This window comes from Hippopotamus amphibius, chromosome 6 (genome assembly GCF_030028045.1).
Source record: "Hippopotamus amphibius kiboko isolate mHipAmp2 chromosome 6, mHipAmp2.hap2, whole genome shotgun sequence".
In the NCBI taxonomy this organism is placed as follows: domain Eukaryota; kingdom Metazoa; phylum Chordata; class Mammalia; order Artiodactyla; family Hippopotamidae; genus Hippopotamus; species Hippopotamus amphibius.
This window is the reverse complement of record NC_080191.1, coordinates 52960040-52982967: the sequence shown is the minus strand read 5'-3', so window position 1 is coordinate 52982967 and position 22928 is coordinate 52960040. Positions and strand designations below refer to the sequence as shown.

The 22928-nt window shown below is 40.5% G+C and overlaps 1 protein-coding gene across 2 annotated transcripts in view; it reads right to left on the bottom strand.

Annotated features, from left to right (window-relative positions):
* Positions 1-22928, bottom strand: part of UST (uronyl 2-sulfotransferase) — a 296603-nt gene that overhangs the window by 61682 nt on the left and 211993 nt on the right. The window lies entirely within an intron of this gene.

Genomic DNA, 22928 nt, shown 5'->3' with positions numbered 1-22928 from the left:
TATATTAATGCTCTTACCGTACATTTGTCTTACATTATAAATTTTCTTTTAGCATTTAAATGGTGACTTTTTCTCATCCCTTTGTTTCCAGCCTCTCTCTTTTCAATGGTGACTCCCTCTCACTGTGTTTAATAGATGAATGTAGTCATTTACCTCTGCTGTGATTACTGATAATATTTAGATTTATTTTTGCATCTTTCTTTGTGTTTTGTTTGCTATTCTCTTTCTTTGCTTCCTTTTTCTTTTTCTTTTCTTTTGGTTTTTAAAGTGTTTAATAATACCACCTGCTTTTCTTCTGCTGCTTTAGAATCTAAAGATTTTGTTTCTATTATTTTCATGATTACTCTTACATTTTTTAACATTCTAAGAGTTCCCCCCACCCAGATATGTTGTTCTGACAGCTTAAAAATACAAACAATAACAGTGCAGCTTAAAATACTCTCATTACTTGAGAAGTACTGAGGAGGCATGCAGAATTTTAAGAAATCATTCATAAACAAATGGTCAGAAAGATGAGTTGATGGAAGAGTCATTTAAAAATGTTTAACAGCGAGAGAGTAGCACAGACATATATATACTACCAACTGTAAAATAGTCAGTGGGAAGTTGTATAACAAAGGGAGTCCAACTCGAGGATGGAAGATGCCTTAGAGGACTGGGGCGGGGAGGGTGGGGGGGACTCGGGGGGGGGAGTCAAGGAAGGGAGGGAATACGGGGATATGTGTATAAAAACAGATGATTGAACCTGGTGTACCCCCAAAAAATAAAAAAATAAAAATAAATAAAAATAAATAAAAAAAATAAAAAATAAAAATGTTTAACATTCAAACTTGATTAATATGTTTTTAGCAAAGTCTGAAATAATTTGGTTTTTCTATATTTCTCCTGAATCTGGAAAGATCTTAGCACTTTTAATTATCCATTAAACCCTGCCCATCCCATCTTATTAATGTTGTCTAATTCTAATCCTTTTTTAACACAAAAAGATTCTAAGCACTCAACATTTAACTCATTTTACCAAAGTGTTAATCAATGGCTATCTTCACTGTTGTATCTTATGTCCTGCACCTTCCTTACTTTTCCTCATAATCCATCTTTTAATGATCCTTTCAGTGAAGTCAGTAAGTGGTTAACACTTCCTATGTTTGAAAAAGGTCTATAGAGTGATTGTTTAGCTGGATATAAAATCCTAGGTTGACAATTATTTTCCCTCAGCACTTGGAAGATAGAAGATATTACTCTGCTGTCATCTAGTATCTGTTGTTGCTGATGGGAAATCTGCTACCAGGCTAATTATGCTTCCTTCACTGGTCAACTGCTTTTCTTCCTTTTTCCTTGATATCCTGCAGTTTTACTCTAAAATATTTGAGTGTAAGTTTAACTTTGTTTATTCTGTTCAGTACTTATAGTACACTTTTAGTCTGAAGAATCACATCTTCAATTTTAGAATATTCTATCTTTCAATAGCTTCAAATATTGCTTCCCTACCATTTCAATATTCTCTTTTTCTGGAACTTCTATTGACTATTGGAACTTTATAATCTTTTCCACAACTTTTAACTGCTTCTTCTGTCTATTCTCAATCTCTCTCTCTCTTTATATTTCTATATTGAATTCTTGATCAAGTTCTCATGCCTACTTTCTAATTCATTAAGTTTCTCTTTCACTCTACTCAGTTGAAAGTTTATTCCATTTCTTAAATTTTTTACTTCAATGGCCATATTTTTCATTTTTAAGATTTATTAATTCTTTCTTAATATCATAATGCTCTTGCTTCATGTTTTTGTCTTATAATTTCCTGCTCTTAATGGAAGTTATTCATACTTTTATCTTTTAAACATCCTAGGTGTACTTATTTTAAAGTCTTTGCCAGATTGTTCCTTAAGGACATTTGGAATGAATTCATGTCTCAACAGTAGATTTTGCTGCCTTTCTTGGTATTAGGATTTTTTTCATGTGCTTAGATTATTTGGCCTGTAGGCTTATTTTGAGTAGGAGATTCATTTTCATTCTCTCCTCCCCCCTCTTCCTCCTCTCTCTGTGTCTCTTTCTGCCTCCCCCCACGACACACAGCCTTCCCTGGTGGTTTTGCAGTTACTACTATCCGGACTCCTGGTGCTAGACCAGAACCAGGTCTTATTTGCAGTTCCCATCCTATGGGAACAATGGGAATATTACAGATCTGGTTACCAAGAAGCAAGAATTTGGTTCACTTCCTACTTATGAGGCTGTGGCTTTGTTTTACCACCTCTCTAAGTCTACCCTTTAAAAACCATAGTTCCAGTGACAGGTCAGCAGTCGTTTTGTTTGGTTTGCTTTGCTTGACAGTGAGGGAAGTGTGGCTCCCCACCTCAGGCCCTGAAAGCACTGAGACTGGTGCTGGCCCCTATCTCGACAGGGGGCCCAATGCCTGACTGCCACTGTCTGATTCTGGCCCAGAGCTCAGCTGGCCTGTGGCGTCCCTGCTGCTCACCACTGTGGTGTTGTGCCAGGCATGGGAACACTTTTTGGATTTCCTTTTTAAATATTCTATCTATCATTGCTATGTGGGCCAAGGGAGTGTGAAATCACATACCATCTCGCTTGGGGTCCTGTATGGGCTGTTCATGCCTCTTTTCCTTCAGGGAATTCTACTGGAAGGAATACTGAGTGCAGAAGTTTGGGTGATGGATATGGGGAGTGTACCTTGCTGAGTCAGAGGAAAGAAGCTTGGTAAAATGTCAAGTCCATGCCAAAGCAAGGTCACATGTTTATTGAAATGTGATCATTTCTGCTTCATGAGGATGTCAGAGGCATAGAGGCCAAAGCACAGCTTAAGCCAGACCTCAAACAGTGTGATGCCTGAGGATTGTTCTTACAGATCCTGCAAGATAGTAATACATTGTAGCAGTGACTTTATTATAATGGTATTGCTTTGAATCTTTTAATTGCTTCAAGTGTGTTGGCAAAAGTTCCAGTATTTGAACTATACCATGAACACAAAAATGGCACAATCTTCACTCTACACTTTCTTTATTAGTATTATATAGACTCTATAAACTTCTGGAAGAAAAGTTTCACATCTCCTCTCTGAATTATGGTACCCACCCAGGGCCAGGCAGGTGCTCTTTTATAGCTCATATAGCCTTTGAAGATGATGAAATTTTAATTTGAATTGCGCTATGCCTAGCAAGTCACCCTGGGAATCTGGTAAAAGCTTTCAGAAGACAGTATTGTTTTTCAATAAACAACATCATAAAAAATTCAGCAGCAGAGTGAAATCCAGAATGAAAGTCCTGGTGCATTTTAATCAAAAAGTACTTAAATGGTATTGTGGATAAAGACATATCATTATGGATACTTTTTTCTTTTAGTAGACATCTGGAGGACTGAAATGTCATTAAATGACCTCTAACTCACTCCCTGCTAGAAAAAGTACATTCCAGATGTGGGCTCCACTTAGAGGAATAATGACTTTGGGGTTTTGTGATTCTAGTCTCCTAGGCCCAAAAACAGCCGTGTGGCTGGACTTCTGCCCCTAGCAGCTCTGCTGTGAGCTCTGAAAGTGCGGTCTTGGCTACCAGCCCCCTGAGCCCAAGGCGATTCTGCCCTGTGCATTCAGCCCGGCACGTGGATGGCAGCGGTCTTTGCAGAAGGGGGCTATGTCTATCTGGAAGTGTACAGTCAGTGGGTCTCGCTGTCCTTCTAACACCACTGATGTTGAGATGCTGTTCAAACCCTTAAAATAAGCACGAGATCAGGTTTATGGAGAGACCCACCCCCCTCTCTCCTACCTAGTCACATAGAAAATAGGTCACCACTCTGTGGGCTTTCTGTAGGGGTGGTAGTGTCATATCATTTGAGTGGATTGCCAGTGGATCTTATGGATTTACTGTTTTCCCAGTCTAGATCTTAATAAAACCATGGAAATACATTTTAACTCTTGACTGCTTTCCATGTCATACCAGAAGGAAAAGATGCTGGTAAAACTTAGGCCAGAGATCAGAAGGACCACTGTGGATTTTACTTCAAAGTTGAATTATGAACTGGAAAGAAATGCACTGTTCACCTCATATCTGTTCATTTCACCTGTTAAGAGAAGCCCTGGCGGTAGGCTAAGTATCCACAGAGTTCAGTATTTCCCGGCGGCAACACTGAGCAGACCAGTCAGGTTCCAACAGCACTTCTCCACTGACGTGAGACTTTGTGAGAGTGAGAATATCAGGAACTCCTGAGAAACCAAGTATGTTCTTCAAGGGTTTTGTACCAGAAAAATTATTTATGACTCCTTTGGGCCACACAAGTTTCTGAAAGCCACAGAAACTGTCTTAACCTCATAGAATTTTGATGATTTTGCCTTCCCAGCTGAAGAGGTTTAGTATTCCCTTTTCTTTCTTTCACATCCAAGAGTCTAATAGTTTTGGCCTAAAAAGCCAAAACAAACCACAAAAGTCACACTTTCAACTTCTGGTTATCCAGGGCATAAACAACATGTTTGTGGATTTTTCTTAGGCTCACAGCCTCTCCTTTCTGTGGCCCTGTAATCCTAGCTCAGAAGGTCATAAAGAATCCACAGTAGCTTTAATAAAGCAAAATTGAAACTAAATAATCAGAAGGATTATTTCAGATGAACTGGGAATTTCAGTTTCTTAAGACCCTGTAATCACGACTAAGAATCGGCTGGGCGATGGAGGTTCACTGGACTATGCTCTTTTATATGAATATTTGAAATTTTCCATCGGGTGCAGTAAAAAGTAAACCAAAAAGAAAATTCCAGAAAAAATACTATGAGAATAGTTCTACTCTCTGCCACATGCCTCACTCCCCCCCCCCGCCCCCCCACCCCCACCTTCTTTTACCCTGGGCCTCTGTTTTTGTAGTTCATTTGCTCACTCATTCATTCACATTGTCTTTCTCTCATGACTTCAAGGCTTCTTGGACTGTTTTCCAGTGGGGAATAGACATTCACCTTTGTAATTTTCCATCCTAAGTTTGTCTAGAGACCTCATTTCTCATCCTGTCATTGGCCCTGCTCACTGGATTCCTTCCGCTCTAATATGAAATACAACTACACAGAATTCAAGGGGAAAAAAAAGCTACAAAATCAAGCCCCGCTTTTTACACTGGTTTTTGGGATTTGTCTCACAATTTCCTTATAGTTAAGTTCTCTCATATTTTTTATTATCTGCAGCTGTGTCTAAGAGTGTGACTTAACAAACCAATGTAAACCCGAATTCTTATCTTTTAAGGGCTGTGTTATAATAGTTTCTCTTTTATTACCTTTTCTTTCAATTACTGATGGTCTCTCTCCTTTTAAATTTATTATCTGCCCATGGATAGACCAATGCTCTATAAAGAATGAAAAAATTCAAATCACTATAATAATTTCTACCTACATAAGTAAAGCATTTATCAAAAGGAAGAACTATTAAAAGTTTCCCAGATATTTTTTCCTCCAAATCTCTCAAATTGAGAACCAAAGACAACGAAAAGCAAATATTGTATAAACTCAATTTAAAACATATGAGAGTTGCACCAAAGATGAAGAGGTAACTTCCACAGTATAAATATGTTTATCATTTTGACACACACGTGGAAAATGCGTAGGAGGAAAAGCAGAGTCTTCCTGGTGAAAAACTGATTGAACATATTCGGGAGGAAGGGCTATCTCTCTCTCTGTCTCTCTCTCATCATGAACAATCAAATAAGGCACGATCAACTGTAATGAGTTAGGTGGTTAGAACCAATTCTTTGTAACGACCAAGATAAACTTTTTCAACTCTTAAGCTGTACTGTTTAATTAATGTAACAAGATCCATAGCCCTCGTTCAACACTGTCCTTACCAGGCTTATAGTATATGCCGGGCTCTGTGTTATGTACAGTGCATTTCTACTCTCCAGGAATGAATGTTCTAGAGCAGGGCAGCAAACACCAATGAGCACCGGTGCTGTCAGGTCACATGGATGCATGAAGGGGGCCCCGTGCCTGCACACACCGTCTGAGTGGGGAAGCCTGGAGCAAACTGGGAAAGCACATCTACTGTCTTGAGCTGGTGCTACTCAGCTCAAGCCCACCCCTGCCACGTGGATTTTGTGCCAGGGATGCCCAATCCTCTGATTTTTCAAGAGAAGCAAGAAATTTGAATTTTTGTGTGGTCTCCTAATTCTTTTTTTAAAGAACATTTAAAACATTTTTATTGGAGTACAGCTGATTTACAATGTTGTGTTACTTTTGGGTATACAGCAAAGTGAATCAGTTACACGCACACACATACATATATCTCCATTCTTTTTCAGATTCTTTCCCCATATAGGTTGTTAACAGAATATTGAGTAGAGTTCCCTGTGCTATACAGTAGGTCCTTATTAGTTATCTATTTTATATATAGTAGTGTGTATACGTTAATCCCAATCTTTTTTTAAGTCTCCTCATTCTTAAATGTTAGGATCAAAACAAAAAAATTGTGAGAGAAACAAATATATCTTCATGTCAAATATGACCCACAGTTGACCAGGTTATGTTCCACTGGCTTAGCCATAGCTGTCGCAAATTTGAGTACTCCCTGAAAAAATACAGGATCTTATACTTTGCTATCCTATGTTTCTGACAAGAATAACATTGGTAGATAAAGACAAGTTGGATTTTTAATGATATTAGACCGGTGACAAGCTAGCAGTGGAACAGGGAAGAAAACAATGGATGTGCCACCAGGGGATCTAGTTTGCGTCTTGGTGTCTTACTCACTGGCTGGATTACAGTTGGCAAGATGCTTCGCCTCTGTGAGCATCAGTTTCCCCATCTATAAAATAAGGATGGCAACACCTCTTTCATAGGATGGCTGCGGGGATTAAAGAAAATGCATCTGAAAATGCTTTGTGAGCTACAGAGAGAACCACAGGCATGAGTAGGCAGTTTCACTTCTGAACGCATTGATTAAGGGCTGTCAGCGACGCTGGATAAAGTAGCCATGGAAATACAAGGGCTTGCTGGTTCAGCTCACCCCTAGAAGGAAAACGATGCAGTAAGATACACAAGGAAAGCAGAGTGAAAGCTGAAAGAGCTGAGTGGTGGGGTCTGGAAGGAGAGCGGTGGTTTATAGGGAGCATGATTGCCTTCATGAGAAAACTTACTAGGACCACAATGAAACCTTTGACTGACGAAGTGGAGAATATCCACCTGGTGGATTATTTGTGGTAAATCCCAGGCTGGCTTCCTATTCTTGGGATATTTTCAAACCACCAACTTACCCCTCCACCCTAAGTTAAAGAATTCATTTCAATATGAGCCCAAGGAAAACACAATTAGAGGAGACCATGATGCTAGAATACTGTTATTAATTCCAAGAGTAAATATAGTTGATTTTTTGGTGTATCAGCTGCTTTCAATAATCAGCACCGACATTCTTTTCTATGGAGGTGGATAAATGGGTTGTTTCCAATAATTCACAAACCTTTCACCAGAAGAGGGGGAAATTTCACCATGGGGTTATTATTGATTTCACTCTTTAGGTAACCACACTGTAAATTCTTTCATTCTTCACTTTTAGCGCTAAGGACTACATAGTATCTCAGTAAGCCTCAGGATGCTGCTTCAATTTAAGAAGCAGGGAAAAAGAAGGGAATTATCAATATGAAACAATAATTTTTTTCCCAAAAGAGTAACCGAATTTTTAGAAAGTCCCAGCAGAGAATTCTCAATAGTCCTAAACTATTAGGGAGACAGTGCCCAAGATCTTCCTCCCTGCAGCCCAAGACCGTTCTCCTCTAGAAAGTCTGTCTTCAGCAGCAGGCATGTGCTGTTCAGTCTTGTAGAAGGTGGAGGAGAAACTCATTCTTCCTTCTCCACATTCTTGCCCTGGACCTGTTAGGTCTAAATCTAACTCACTGACAGTCACAATTTGGGGATTTAAGATGTTAACTGACATGGAAACAAATGCATTAAAAATGTCCTCCCTACCTATTTCTCCTTGCCAGTACAGACCGAGGGAAGCAGGTGGTTATCAACTTGGAGTACAGAAACTCCCCCATGCTCACAAAGGGGCCTGGGGCTCTAACTGTGTTTCAATATGATTTGTTTTCTTTGCAATCCCAAGTATTTTATTTTACACATTTAAAAACATTATTCTGAGAAGAGGTCGGTAGGCTTCACTGGACTGCTCAAGGGGTTCATGGCATGAAGGAAGTGAAGACCCTCTGTACTGGATATTGACAGGGGCCATCTGTCTCTGCTATAAGATGTATTTCCTGACTTGTATTACAGCTTTGGCCCATCCAAAAAGGTCAACGGAAGACTATTTTTTTTTTTTTTTTGTCTTTGACTTTTTTTTTTTTTTTAAATTTTTATTTATTTTTTTTTTTTTTGGGGGGTACACCAGGTTCAATCATCTGTTTTTATACACATATCCCTGTATTCCCTCCCTTCCTTGACTCCCCCCCCTGAAGTCCCCACCACCCTCCCTGCCCCAGTCCTTTAAGGCATCTTCCATCCTCGAGTTGGACTCCCTTTGTTATACAACAACTTCCCACTGACTATTTTACAGTTGGTAGTATATATATGTCTGTGCTACTCTCTCGCTTCGCGGAAGACTATTTTTGACTGAGATTTAAAAAATTCTCCCTTACAAGCGTGGGTAAAACTTCCATTTCAAAGAGTTGGAGAGCAAACTACAACCACCACCACCACCGTTTTTATGCAAATAGAGTCCCCTGGGTGGTTTCAGGTGCTTAAAAGAATTTCTGTACTTGACACTTCATCTAGCACAGTGGGTCTCAAAGTGTGGTCCACAGATTGCTGGTGGGACTTGAGACCCTTTTAGGGGTCCACGAGATCAAAGCTATTTTCATAATCATCTAAGGTGTTACTTGTCTTTTTGATGGTGTCAACATTGGCGCTGATGGTGCAAAACTGTGGTGGTGAGTGGTTAGCTCATTAGTATGAACCAAGACAGTGGACCAGACGTGACTAGACATCACGGTACTCTTCACCACTGCACACACTTCAAAACAATTTTTTACTTAAGAATGTCTTCGAAGGAGCAGTAAAGACCATGAGTTGTACCAGATTTCAGCCTTTAAACTCTGTGCAGAGATAGGGGAAGTTTGCATCAAGCACTTGTGCTATTGGCCTCTCAGCAGTCTGGTGGGAGTCTAAGGACCCACTTCTCAGATCAATGTACTTAAATGTATAAAATAAAACATATAAGAGTAGAAAGGAAACCAAATATATTGAATTATTTGTTAAAATACTAAAATGTTATGGTAAGTAATATATGTGCTTGTTTAAAGTATTACATAACAAGATTTTTCAGTGGGTCTAATATCTACCATAATATCAATCCAGGTATTATGGTGGTGTGAATGGTTACTTTGAGAGATCTCCAGTGAGAGTAATTGATACAAAATAGCTACGGATTTTACTGGTGACATTATAGGTATTGTGAATACTGCTATAGTTTGTTGCCTACATTCAAAAATGAAGGAAATGCTAAGTTAGCAAAAATAATGATGCAGTTTTTTTTCCTTTATTGAAGTTCATAGACTCTCCTGGACTTTATTCGTGGACAATTATCACCACCTGACTACTGCGTATTATTTGTCTGTCTGTTTTTTTACTATTTGTTTTGCCTCACTGGGGTATCAGCTCCAAGAGAGGTGGGACTTTGTCTTGTTCATAGCAGTCCCAGGGCTTTGAAGGGTGCCTGGCCCAGAGCAGATATTCAGCCAGCATTTCTCGAGTGAATGAGGAAGTACCATCAGTTCCAGGTCCTACTGAGTCAACGTGGCACCCCCCTCTCCTCTTTCCACTTCTAGTTCAGACTCCTAAAAGAACATCACCACAGGGTTTCAAATTTACACCTCTTGTAAATATTGTGGCTTGCAGCTAGTCTCATTATTTGATCCAAATTGTTTCAGAAAGAAGTTGGCACTTTAAAAGAACTTCTCAATCCATTAATACAGAGCCTCCTAGCACTGTTCCCTGGGGCTCTGGGGATGATGAGCCTCTGCTACTGTTCCCTACTGGCTTTCACAGAGAGAAGGCAAATGAGTGAAACACAAGGACAGTTTTCTGCAAAATCCCCAAAGTAAAGCTTCTGTGGGCTAAGATGGAAAATATGAATCTGAAAGTCTGAATATCTGGGATTATAATTTTATCCATGAGAACACGCTGGTGTCATGTGAACGAGGTCAAACGGGTAAATGGAGAACCAGCAACCAGTTAACTTGTCCCCGAATGTTTTCTTTGGCTTCTCAATCTTAATACACTAATTTGCTTAACTATTTAAATTCAAAAGCAAGAAAGATCTCCTTGGTGTCAAAGCTTAGTCTTACTCCTCCAGTATTTTTATTACAAAATCAACCCATGTTTATTATAGAATATATGGTTAAGCAAAAAAAAAAAAAGGAAAATAAAAAGCAACCATAAATCTGCCACACAGATATAAATATTTTAAAATAAATGATACAAGGAATTAAGATATAATAGGTAAAAAGAAAAATATTTTTGTGTATAGCCCTTTTTAGTATTTTTCATATGAAAGTCTATTTTTGTTACTGTGGGTTGCCCTGACTCTTATGCCAAATTCCAAATAAAATATTAAAAAGAACAAAGGAAGCAATGGTCTTTGAACTTCCTAACCCTATACACGTATTTTTTTTAATATTTAAATGTGAAATTTCTTCACAAAGTGGCCACTGTTTCTTTACTTGGGTTTTCATTGACTTAAATGTTCCTCTATCTAAATTACAAATGGAGAAGAGTGGAATTAATCAAGTAAAAACTCCTTGATTACCAAAAAGCTCAGGAAAGTTTGCTATTTACCATATGAACTGGCAAGTTATTTCTTTTAAGAACTTTTATTGAGATACAACTGACATACAATAAACTCAACTGGCAAATTATTAACTCTTGTATTTGAGGAAGAGATGAGAAGATCAGACAGAGCCTTCACCTCTCAAATGAGAATGGTCAATGGCCCTAAACAGGCTTTGATGTCTCAATTTTACAGCTCGCCTTTTGGAAGAGCGAATGTGGCTGCCTTAATTTAGTAAGTTATCTGTTCACCTGGAAAGACATGTGACAGAGCTGGGGACACATTACCTCCTTTTGTGCATTTGCTGTTGATAGAACAGATGCTTCTATTAATGCAGTCCAAGTTGTTTTCACTTTATCTGAACAAAAGATAAAGACCAATCACTTTTGCTTTCCCATTATTTTGGTAAGGGTCTCATGGTTACTTTCTTTCCCCTTAATGCCCTAGCCTTCTGTCAAATCAGTCTATACGTGTTGGTAAAATGCTAAAGCAGTTTGTAAAAAGTGATGGAGACCCAGGCACTGGATTTCTGCTGTGGCTTCGCTACCTCTTCAAAGAGGGAAGGCCCTGAAATTTCTGACTTCAATACTCCACCCCACTTCTTCCCACCCTTCACTGTCCTAAATCCTTTTGAACCTTTTAAACTTTTTAACCAAGGTTTTTATTTGGGGGCCCTACCGAGGTCAAAGAACGCCCCCTTCGTGAAGTTCCCACAAAGCCATAAATTGCTTCTTTAGAAGTCTAGAAGCTTCACATGATAACGAGAACACGGGGGATTACGTGTTTCTTTTCTTTTCAAAGCCTTTGAACATCTAACATCCCATGTTTTATTGGCTGATAGAGGACTGATGAGGTTCCCTCGTTTCCAGAAGGGCCATTCCAGGGGAGCAGAGGTGGCTGTGAAGCTCAGTCCTGGCTCACTCACTGGTGGTAAAGGGGTGTTGGAAGGTGGGTGGGAGAGCGTGCAGGCTCTGAGCTGCCGCCTCATGGCCCAGTGAATTACCGGTGAATTACCCGGACGCAGGGCAATGGGGAAGAGGAACGAACAAGCTGCATCCCTGGAGACGGCAGAAGTCTCCTCTGAAGAGGTGAGTTGCAGTGGTGAAGTGGAGAGGACTGGGGCATGGCAGGGAGGAGGCAGGGAGCGTAGGACAGTGTGATCACCTTGCAGGTCTATACCTGCAGGTTAGAGACCAAAGAAGTGGCCTCCTCTGGCTTCCTGCCTGTCTTTCAATGGAGAACACCAGCAGAAATGAACTTAAAGGAGGTTGGGGTGTGGCTTTTTTATAAATAAATGAAATTAACTAGGGAATCAACATATGATACAGGCTCTGCCTACCCATCCAATCTTGGCTTCCAGTTCCTGCCTCATCCTTTATGCCTCAGCAACCTTCCCTGCCTTTAGTTCTCCCCATGCAGTAAGCTGTTTCAAGTTATGCCCTGTCTGCCTGGCTACCTTCTACTTATCCCACAAGACTCAGCTCAAGTGTCACCTCTTCTGCAAGACTCAGCTCAAGTGTCACATCTTCTGGGAAGCCTCACGGACATGACCTCCACGGCCGTCCACTGATGCTTACAGAGAGTGCTCTGGTGTTAGAGCCCAAAGGCTATGTGCCTGCCTCTCCCCTGAGACTGTGTGTCTAAGAGCAGAGTCTATCTTGTTTCCCCAGCCTCCAACCACTGCGCGTGGCACAGAGTAGATACCCAGTGCCTGTCTGGCTGAATGATACACGTTTGATAAATGAACACATACACACATGACAGAGATCAAGAGGGTTGAAGCAAGGAATAAAAGTTGAACGTGAGCTCTGAAGCAACAGCAATTTGTGTCCTGTTCCCTGATGGTTCCCAAGTGCTGAGAAAAGGGCCTCATAACAGGCACTCAAAAAAAAGTATTTTTAAATACATTGATAAGGAAGAAACATTTTTGGAAGTGGTGCAGAAGTCATGATTTACAGATTCTTTTGCAATGTCAAAAGATTTCCAAGAGCGTTGCTTGAGGGCAAGGGTTGCTTTCATGACAGACCTGCTTTTTCATCAGGAAGCAGGCTTCATGGCATAAGCTTCTTCCTCAGCTGGTTCATGTGAGCTAGAAATCTTTTTAGTAGCTCATGTATTATGCAGCTTGACGTGACCCCAGAACCTGAGTCTTCTGATGTCTCAGGGCCACTTAGGGCACATCACTTTCTACAGTGGCCAGAGTCCCTGAGCTTCTTTTCACCCTAACCTTTCTTGGGTTGTTTTCTACGGAAGCTGTGTTCTCAGACTTTGGAGCACATGACATAGGCAGAGAAGCGTCCAGGACTCTGAAAGCTCCTACGTACCTTCCTGCTACCAGGCAGCAGGCATATTTTATTCCCCAGGCTGGAGCGTGCAGAGCTGGGAGGATAGACAATTTCACAATAAACTGCCAGTGGCCAGGCAGGCAGGTAATTAATATATCCTCTGGTCTGTGGGTGGGACTAGGTGGGAAGCATAGCAACAACATCACTGGGCTGTAATGGATGTTACAGTCCTCTTCAGAGGTCATCTTGAGGTTGAAACACACTTTCCAGTAGTGTCTGCCTTTATAAATGTAAGATGCAGGAATTCACATGAGTGGTAACAGACACAACTGCACTGAACACAGCCTTTTACGTTATTTCGTAGGTTACCAGTCCGCAATCCTCAGTAGAGGTGAGTACGTATATCAATGTTACCTTCGACAGTAAATACTTATTCGGCAGTGCGCAGGGGTTGGAATACAGGGTAGTATAAGATAATTCCTCTTCTTATCCTGGACAAACTTTCTGTGTACGTAAGGAGAAGGGCACACAACGGTGATGATGGAATGTGGGGAAGAACACAAGACAGGGCATGGCAACCCTCGCTACAGGGATTCAGAGGAAGGAGGGTGGCTTAAGGAATTTTCCGTACCAGAAATACTTCAGAAAATCACTATGTGAATTGCATGTAGTATAGAAGTTGGAGGGGCGACTTGAGTCAGATGACCTGGATTCAAATCAGCGGCATGCTGGTAAATGTATAACAACTACCCTTCCCGAAAAAACAAAGACCTGATTTATAGCATTTGCAGATTTCCATGGTGCAAATACTCCTACCACGGTCAAAGTCAAGCCACCATCTTGATGTCAACTAAAAGCACAATTCCTGAAAATTTAGCAGTTGCTCAGAGCCAGTCCAAGCCAGCTCCAGCACACCACTGGTCGAAACCCAGGCTCTGCCTCTTACTAGTTGTGTAAACTTAAGCAAGTTACTTAACTTCCGTAGCCCTTAGTGTGTCATCTGTGAAATGGGCATAATAATATTTATCTTAGAGGGATGCTGTAAAGATTACATGAGATAACGTATGTGCAGCAGCTATGAACCTCTCCTGCTGTCGGGAGAGTAACTGACCAATGGTCCGAGATGCTTTGCTTTGAATCTATCACCTCATTCATGCTGAGACCCTGGGCTGCTCTCAGCCAAAGACTGGCAAAGAGATTAATGGCAGGCCCATTCCTGCAAGCTGAAGGACTCCTCTGATGAGTGACTTTGGCTTGAAGATTCCCCACAATCTTGGCCAAAACTTTTCTTAGAACTGCACTGTAGTCCGAGCTTCTGCCTACCCAATTCTTCCTTCTTCCTTCTCTTTTCTTCATGGGGGTCAGACCTATAGCAGGCATGATGTCTCTTCCCAATTCCCTTTCCCTCCACCAGCATTTCTCCCATTAAATCTCTGCACGTTCAATCTCATCTTGGCTTCTTCGTCTCAGAGGACCTTAGCGTGTTAATTACTTTAGACTGTGCGTATGGTAAGTTCTCAAGAAATATTTATTTTTTAAAACAGAAGAGTGATGTGGGATTCCCTTGCCCCTTAGTTTCTGAGGACCTATTTCTTCTCCTGGTAAGCGACCCTGACAGAGAACATCCTCTTCAGGAGAGACGATGGCTACCACCCCAGGCGTGCCTCTGCCCACCGCATCAGGGCAATGCAGACTTCCATCACTATCTCCATTTGTCTATGACTTCCTTGCCCTCCATTCAAGTTTATTGGGCCTCTACCCTTGTTCTTGCCATGATGACGTGCTCTTGCCATGTTGCTAAATCCTATGGCCACATTTTCTTTTGCTCACCCCTCCTCGAAACTTCCAACGATGACCCATCCTCCCTTTTCAAAACTCTCTCCCTCGGATTCTGTGAAGCCACATCTCTATGTTCTCCTCTTCCTGGGACTGATGCTCTTGTTTCCTTTGCTTCCCACTCCTCAAAGAGTAATAAAAAAATGGGTGCAAGATCTTTTTTGATCCACCCCCTAGAGGAATGGAAATGAAAACAAAAATAAATAAGTGGGACCTAACGAAACTTCAAAGCTTCTGCACAGCAAAGGAAACTAGAAGCAAGATGAAAAGATAACCCTCAGAATGGGAGAAAATATTTGCAAATGAATCAACAGACAAAGGATTAATCTCCAAAATATATAAACAGTTCATCCAGCTCAATATCAAAAAAACAAACAACCCAATCAAAAAATGGGCAGAAGACCTAAACAGGCATTTCTCCAAAGAAGACATACGGATGGCCAAGAGGCACATGAAAAGCTGCTCAACATCACTCATTATTAGAGAAATGCAAATCAAAACTCCAATGAGGTATCACATCACACCGGTCAGAATGGGCATCATCAAAAAATCTACAAGCAGTGAATGCTGGAGAGGGTGTGAAGAAAAGGGAACCCTCCTGCACTGCTGGTGGGAATGTAAATTGATACAGCCACTATGGAGAACAGTATGGAGGCTCCTTGGAAAACTAATAACAGAACTACCATATGACCCAGCAATCCCACTACTGGGCATATACCCAGAGAACACCAGAATTCAAAAAGACACATGCACTCCAATGTTCACTGCAGCACTATTTACAGTAGCCAGGACATGGAAGCAACCTAAATGTCCATCAACAGATGAATGGATAAAGAAGATGTGGTACATATATACAATGGAATATTACTCAGCTGTAAAAAGGAATGAAACTGGGACATTTGTAGAGACATGGATGCACCTAAAAACTATCATACAGAGTGAAGTGAGTCAGAAAGAGAAAAACAAATATCATATATTAACACATATATGTGGAGTATAGAAAAATGGTACAAATCAACCGGTTTGCAAGGCAGAAATAGAGACTCAAACATAGAGAACAAACATATGGACACCAAGTGGGGAAAGCGGGGAGGGTTGGGGGGGGATGAAATGGGAGATTGGGATTGCCATATATACATTACTAATAAGAAAAAAAATACCAAATTGTACACTCTAAACATATGTGCAGTTTATTGTATGTTAACCGTATCTCAATAAAAGTTCTTAAAAAAAAAAAAGGGTGACCCACAGGCTCTTTATCCTCATCTTTGACTTTACCCCATGGCTTCAATTCAACAACTTTCAGCATATTATCAGTGAGCACCGCCATTGTTCCAGACACGACCTCACCCCAATGGAATATAGATACAGATATAGATATAGATACGGATATAGATACAGATGTAGATATAAATGTAGCCATAGATATACAGATAATTACCCTTTCTCTGGATACTGATAATTTCCAATTCTGTATATCCAGCCCAGCCCTCTCTTCTGCCTACTGGATGTCTCCATTCCCATGTGCATCTGAAACTCAGCATATCCAAGCAGAAGTTACATTTCCTGCCTCTCTGTTCCTGTATTCCCCACCTGCAGTAGTTCCCGCCATCGAATTGCTCCAACCAGAAACCCGGGATCTTCCTTAACCCCCCCCTCCTCCTTCAGCTCCACATTCAGTCACTCAGGAAGCAATGACTGATTCTACCTCGTACATGTGTCTTAACCTATTCATCCCTATCAGTCTCCTCTACCATGACAATTCTATTCCAAACCAAAATAGTTTATCTTGCTCTACTCCAAGCATCTTCCCCTTGCACGAGATTTCAAATGCAAATCCTATCATGTCACCCCCCCCAACCACAATTCAATCTGTCTGTGACTTTTCATTGTTTTCAGAATAAAGCCTCACATACTTATCTTAAAGCCTTTGATGATCTAGCCTCTGCCCACCCTTCCATCTGCATAGCATATCCCTGTGCCCCGCTTTCTAAACTCCCTCCATATAAGTCTTGTAGTACCTGAGACTCTTGATTTGTGTATATACTGTTCCCACGGCCTGATCACCTCTTCCAGTTACTTGTTTAATGTCTGTTTTCCCTGACAGATTATACACTCCATGAAAGCTGGAACCACACCTGTGCTTTTCAGTACTGCGTTCTCAGTATCTGACAAAGCGCTGTCTACAGAATAGGTGCTGAGCACCTGTTGAAGGAATGAAGGAATGAATTAACCATATCAGGATATGACCAGTCCAAACAGTTATGTACAAGAGGTACATAACCTTGTGGATGGGTATGTTTATTAAAAGATGTTGGTAACAAAATGCCAGACCTACCGGTTTTATTTATAATTAAAGAACCCAGGAAGAAGAGTTTAACATTAAAAAAAAAGCTTTAAATTTGAGTCACTGTGAGGTTTTGAGTGAGCACGTGTAGGTGTGAGTATGTGTGTGTGTTGGGTGGGGAGGGGGATGACAGGGGGTCCACCATGGTGATTTGGTTATCTTGAGATGACTGTGTCCTCCCTTCTGGACAAGCATAAAATTGAACTAGGCTGTCTTAATAAGTAGACTGGTGAGCAATAGATTGGAAAAGTTTAGGAGACGGCCATCCCTTCCAGGCTTTATAATATTGTTCCAGAACTTTAAAAAGTCCACCCTTTTCAGACTCTCCTGTATTTCACAAATTTGTTTGTGGCATTCTATTTCCTAAATTCACTTTCTCTGATAAATACCTGATTTGGCTTAGCCTTTACAGTCAACAGCATCATAATGAGAGCAACTCCATGTGGTGTTTCCAACCCTCACACTCAGTCCTAACTCCTTAAATGAGTGGATGAGACGAGATAACCTCTACGTGTCTTTTCTGCCTTGAAAAGTACTATGATTAATTAAGGTCTGGCTTTTTTTTTTTTCCCCTCTCTTTTCTCAGCTCCCTGGGACCCCATGTTAAAAAGGCCCTGATGAAAAATCCTGTCCTTACATTTGGCTTCCTCCTTGCTAATCGTTTCCCTTCCTGCTTTGTTTGTAGCCTCTTCTAATTTACCAAGGATGGTTTGATCATAAGTCAAGGGCCTACCCAGTGTGACGCCATTCCAATAGACCCTGGTGAAGATATTTAATTGCTTCTTGCAACAATTTTGTTACTTGCAAAAGGGGACTAATAAGACTATCTTGGAGAACGGCACAATTTTTGGAAGACTGTAGACTTAATGAGAAGCTCTGAATTTCTCAAGAGAAAAACCTTTTGAAAACTTGGTGTTAATTCAGCCCTTGATGTAAAATCATTTATTTTAACTGAATACTAAAATTCTCAATGCTAAATGTGGCTTTGCAAATAAATTAAATACAGATTTTGCTCTGCAGAAGCCTGATTTCCACTAATAACATTTAGAGAGAATTATTTGAGGTATCTTTTAGCTAAAATATTAAAATTGACACTGGATGAGAAGTGGAAACCAAAGTAGTCTTCAGGCACAGGGTATGAAACAAATAATGCCTTTTTCCAGTTTAGAAGAGCTTTCTCACAAAGAATCATTTCTGAAAATTAAATTTTGATGGATTATTGATAACATTTTACTTACTTATAAATAAGCAAGTGCTATAGACCTCAAGTTTAAAAGTAGTATCTGTGAAGGCAGCTAAACCTTGCAGAAGTGTTTCTTCTTGCTTTTGATAATAAAATATTAGTCTAATTAAACTGGTGTAACAATAATTTCATCAGCTATAATAGAGAGGTGAATTCCAAGACCTGCTGTGCCCTGGGAAGTGACTTTAGATCCATAGAGGCAACAACTAATTTAGCTGATGACAACTAAGCATCCATTTTATCTAGAAAAAAAAAAATCCAGCCAATCATCAGTCATGGCCTAGAGGCAACTGAGAGACCTGTACATAAAATACAGATGTGCTCATTTATATGAATGGAAAAACTTGAGCAGGATACAATGATATGATCATATATTCATCAAACTGTGAATCAAATATTCATTTAGTCATTTATTCAACAAAAAATCTTTGAGCACTTACTATGTGTCAGATCCTGTTTTTTATTTAAAAAAATTTTTTTAGGTGCTGAAGAAATGCTGGTGAGTAAGGCAGCTAAGTTCCCTGCCCACATGCAGTAAATTCTATTAAGTCTTTCCTACATGATAGTCTCCAGGGAAGTGGGATGTATACAGAGCAGGGAAGATGATACTGATATGTGCCCATCAGGCGCTGGGATACCTAACAGTCAGGCTGGGAAAAGACTGAGGAAACAAGCAGAGAGTCACACAGGATGAAAAGAGGCCGTTTTGTATAGCGGTTAGGGACACGGCCTCTGAAGGCAGACTGCCTGAGCTTGAATCCTACTTTTGTCACTTCATGGATGTAACTTAACTCTGGGCAAGTTGCTTAAAGCTCTTCCTGAGCAACAGATATCTCATCACTAAATTGAGATCATGATAACATAATAATAATCTCATAAGATTGTGTTATGAGGATCAAATTAAGTACTCAAGTGCTAAACAGTACCTGGAACATCGTGTGAACCCAAGAGTAAGAGACAGAGCAGAGCACAGGAGTAACTGGAATTTTAGAAAAGGAACAGAGGCCCAAAGGTTGGGATCAAGAGAGACTGGTGATGAGATTTTGAGGGATGGAAAAGACATGGATGGAGAGAGAAAAGAGAAGGCTTTCCAGCTTAGGGTAGCAACATAAGGAAAAGAATGGATATGGGGTGGAGCCTGTTCTCAAAAGAGAATGTGGGAAGCTTGGTTTGATTAGCATTTATTTGGGAAAGCAGTTAAGTCAAGGCTGGCAGGATAGGTCCAGATTATTGAGAGCCTTGAAAGCCACAGAAAGGACTTGAGAATTCATCACAGAAGGCAGGACTCACCAAGCCTCTCGTGCAGGGAATTAAATGACAGGATGTGAAGTGCTGCTTTGGAAAACGAACCTGGCAATGCTATACAGGGTGAAATAGTGGGAAAGTGGCTGAATCAGAGGAGATTAGTTAGGAGGCTGTTCCAGCATTGAAAAACTTTAAAGACAGTGGTAATGGCCGTGGCAATGGAGAGTGGTGAGTGAAGCTGAAAGACATTCTAAAGAGAAAATAAAAAAGGGTTTCAGTGCAGATTGGACTGAATGGATGAAGGAGAAGAACTAAAAAAAATCAGGATACTGATATATTGATGATGTATGTATATTATTCAAATGTTTTCAATAGCAGAGCAATCAGGCGGGGCAAACAGAGAACAGGCAAGATGCATGAAACAGCCTGCACAAAACTCTCACAGGATATCCACGGAAGACTGAAGATGAGACCCCAGCGAAGATGCAGAGCCAAGGTATTAATGGAAAGAAAGAAATACTGTGTGACAGGAGGAGCCTACCTGTGAAGGGCCAGAAACAGAACCCACCATACAAAACGAATGATGAATTACTCAGGCTTTCACATCTGGGGTTTGCACACAAAGGTAAAAGGCATACACTAATGTATGATATTAGCGATCTGAATTCAACGAGGGGAGCAGCTGGACATGACCAAGTTAAAGTCTCAGATGCACATTAAGTCAAAACATTTCAAATGAGGGGGTTTATTTGCTGACTTCAACTTAGTTTTCCAAAAGTAAAGGAGAAATAACACTTATCCGGCAAACCTGCTGACCACACAGGGCTAAGAGGGAGCACAGCAGGAGATGCGGTGTCACTCAACTTCTCCTATGCTGCTTCTCAAGTCCATCTAAAACCCAATCAATAACAGTAGGGTTTTCTGGGGATGTATGTGGGGGGAGAGGGAGCTGAACAAGCTGATTTTAAAGTTTCTATAGAAAAATCAACAAAGACAAAAGAGCTAGAACAATTAGGGAAAAAGATTAATGAGGAGATTAGAGCCTACCAGATAATAAAATACTTAGTATATAATAGTTATTGTAGAGTACATGAATTGGATTGGTTATATTATTGTCTATTATATAATAAAATGTATATTACATAATTATATATTAGTTTACACACAAGTATGCACACACATATATATGTAATAGTGTGCTACTATACCTAAAGACATAGATCAATGGAACAAAATAAAAAGTCAAAAAATTGATCCCTTCAAAGATAAGAATTTATTATATGGTAGAGGCAACACTTCAGTGTGAAAAAATAAATTATTCTGTAAATGTTGTGGAGATAACTTGTTAACCACTTGAGAAAAAAGAGATATTGGACTCATATGTTACATCCAACAGCAGGATGGATCAAAGATTTTATATTAAACAATAGGAATTACAACAAAAACCCTGGAAGACACTATGGAGAATTTTTTAAATAGCTTCAGAGCAAAGAAGGTCTTTCTAAGCATAACAAGCAACTTAGAAACAGCATTTCACATCCTGTCATTTAATTCCTTGCTCAAGAAGCTTGGTGAGTTCTGCCTTCTGTGATGAATTCTCAAGTCCTTTCTGCAGCTTTCAAGATGCTCAATAACCTGGCTCCATCCTGCCAGCCTTGATGTACTGCTTTCCTAAATAAATATGTATTAATCAAACCACACTTCTCATATCCTGTTTCCAAAACTGGCCCATTCTCACTTCCATTTTTCCCATGCTATTCATCGGTTAACCTTTCCCTTCTCTCTTGGTTTGCAATGCTTTTCTTCATTGAAGTTTTTACTGAGATAATTGTAGATTCACATGTGGTTGTGATGCTTTTTGGTTAAATAATTATGATAATATTATAACAATATTAATAGCTGACATTACACCTAGGGAGCAGAAAGACACAGAAGAGTTTTAAGCAGGAGAAGGACAATGTCAGATTTGCACACTAGACACTGTGACTATGGGTTGGAAGATGAACTGGAGCCAGGCTGACTGGCTATGAGACTTTCACAGATACCTGACTGGAACATGAGGAGGGCTTTGTTGGTGACCCTGATGGGGAATGATCTGAGAGAAACCAAGGAGGAAGAACTGACAGTCTTGGCAGCTGGACTGGACACTCTTGCGTCCTGCCTCCTGTCCTCTTGGCCACTTTTTACTCTAGCCATTGCCACAGCTGTGAGATTCGCACAGAAGTAAACTGAGAGCAACCTTGTTTTCTGTTCCCAGTGCTACACCCAGAGGAACCCACCTGGCACTCACGTGTGAACAGCCCAGATGTGCGGGAGTTAAGGCTTCATGGGATGAACTCGACAACAAAGGATGAAAGCAGTGGGTAAATGCTTTCCTCTTTCCTCAGGCAGAAACACTCTAGGGTGAATTCTATCCTGTCCTTCCTGGCAGGCTTGAGCCTCAGGTTCCATGGGAGTGACCACTGTCAGGCGACACCCTTATATTACCTTGCCTCCCTTCCTCTCTCTCCAGTCGCCACTCCTATTCCCTGGGATCTCTGTCCAAATTCTAACACCCTTCACCCAAACCCTTGCCTCAGGCTCTGCTTTCAGGAGGATTCCAGGTTAAGCTGGTGGCCAATTGCATATGCTTTGGGGGTTGGGGGGTTGGAGAAAGAAAGCAGGCAGGGATGGCATCTCTTGTTTGGGTGACTGAAGGCGTATCAGTTACTAATAATGGAATGCAGGCAGAGACGGGTTTCTTTGCGTGCGGTAGAGGCAGAAAGTAGGAACAGATGGTCATCTTGCCATAGCTATTCCCATCATAGTGCCTGCCACTGTGCAGGTGTTCAAAATATATTGAAGTTGCAAGTGGAGAGAAGAGGCAAACATTGGTGCTCTGTCCACACTTATATCTATTGTTAAGTATGTACTGAAAGTTGGGCTGGCTGTTGGCCAGGTTGCTGTGAAGGGTGCTAAGATTAAAAGAAGACATCATGTCCTATCATCTAAGAGAACTACATGTTAGTTAAATTTATGAGATATACAAATGTGAAATAATTTGAAGGTTTTAAGCAATAAATATTAAGTAAAATATATATATTTATATTAGCAAGTAAAAAGTAAATGTAATTCACAGCAAGTAATAAATACCGGGAGAAATAAAGATTAGCAGTAATCAAGGCTGGCTGAGGCTAATCTTA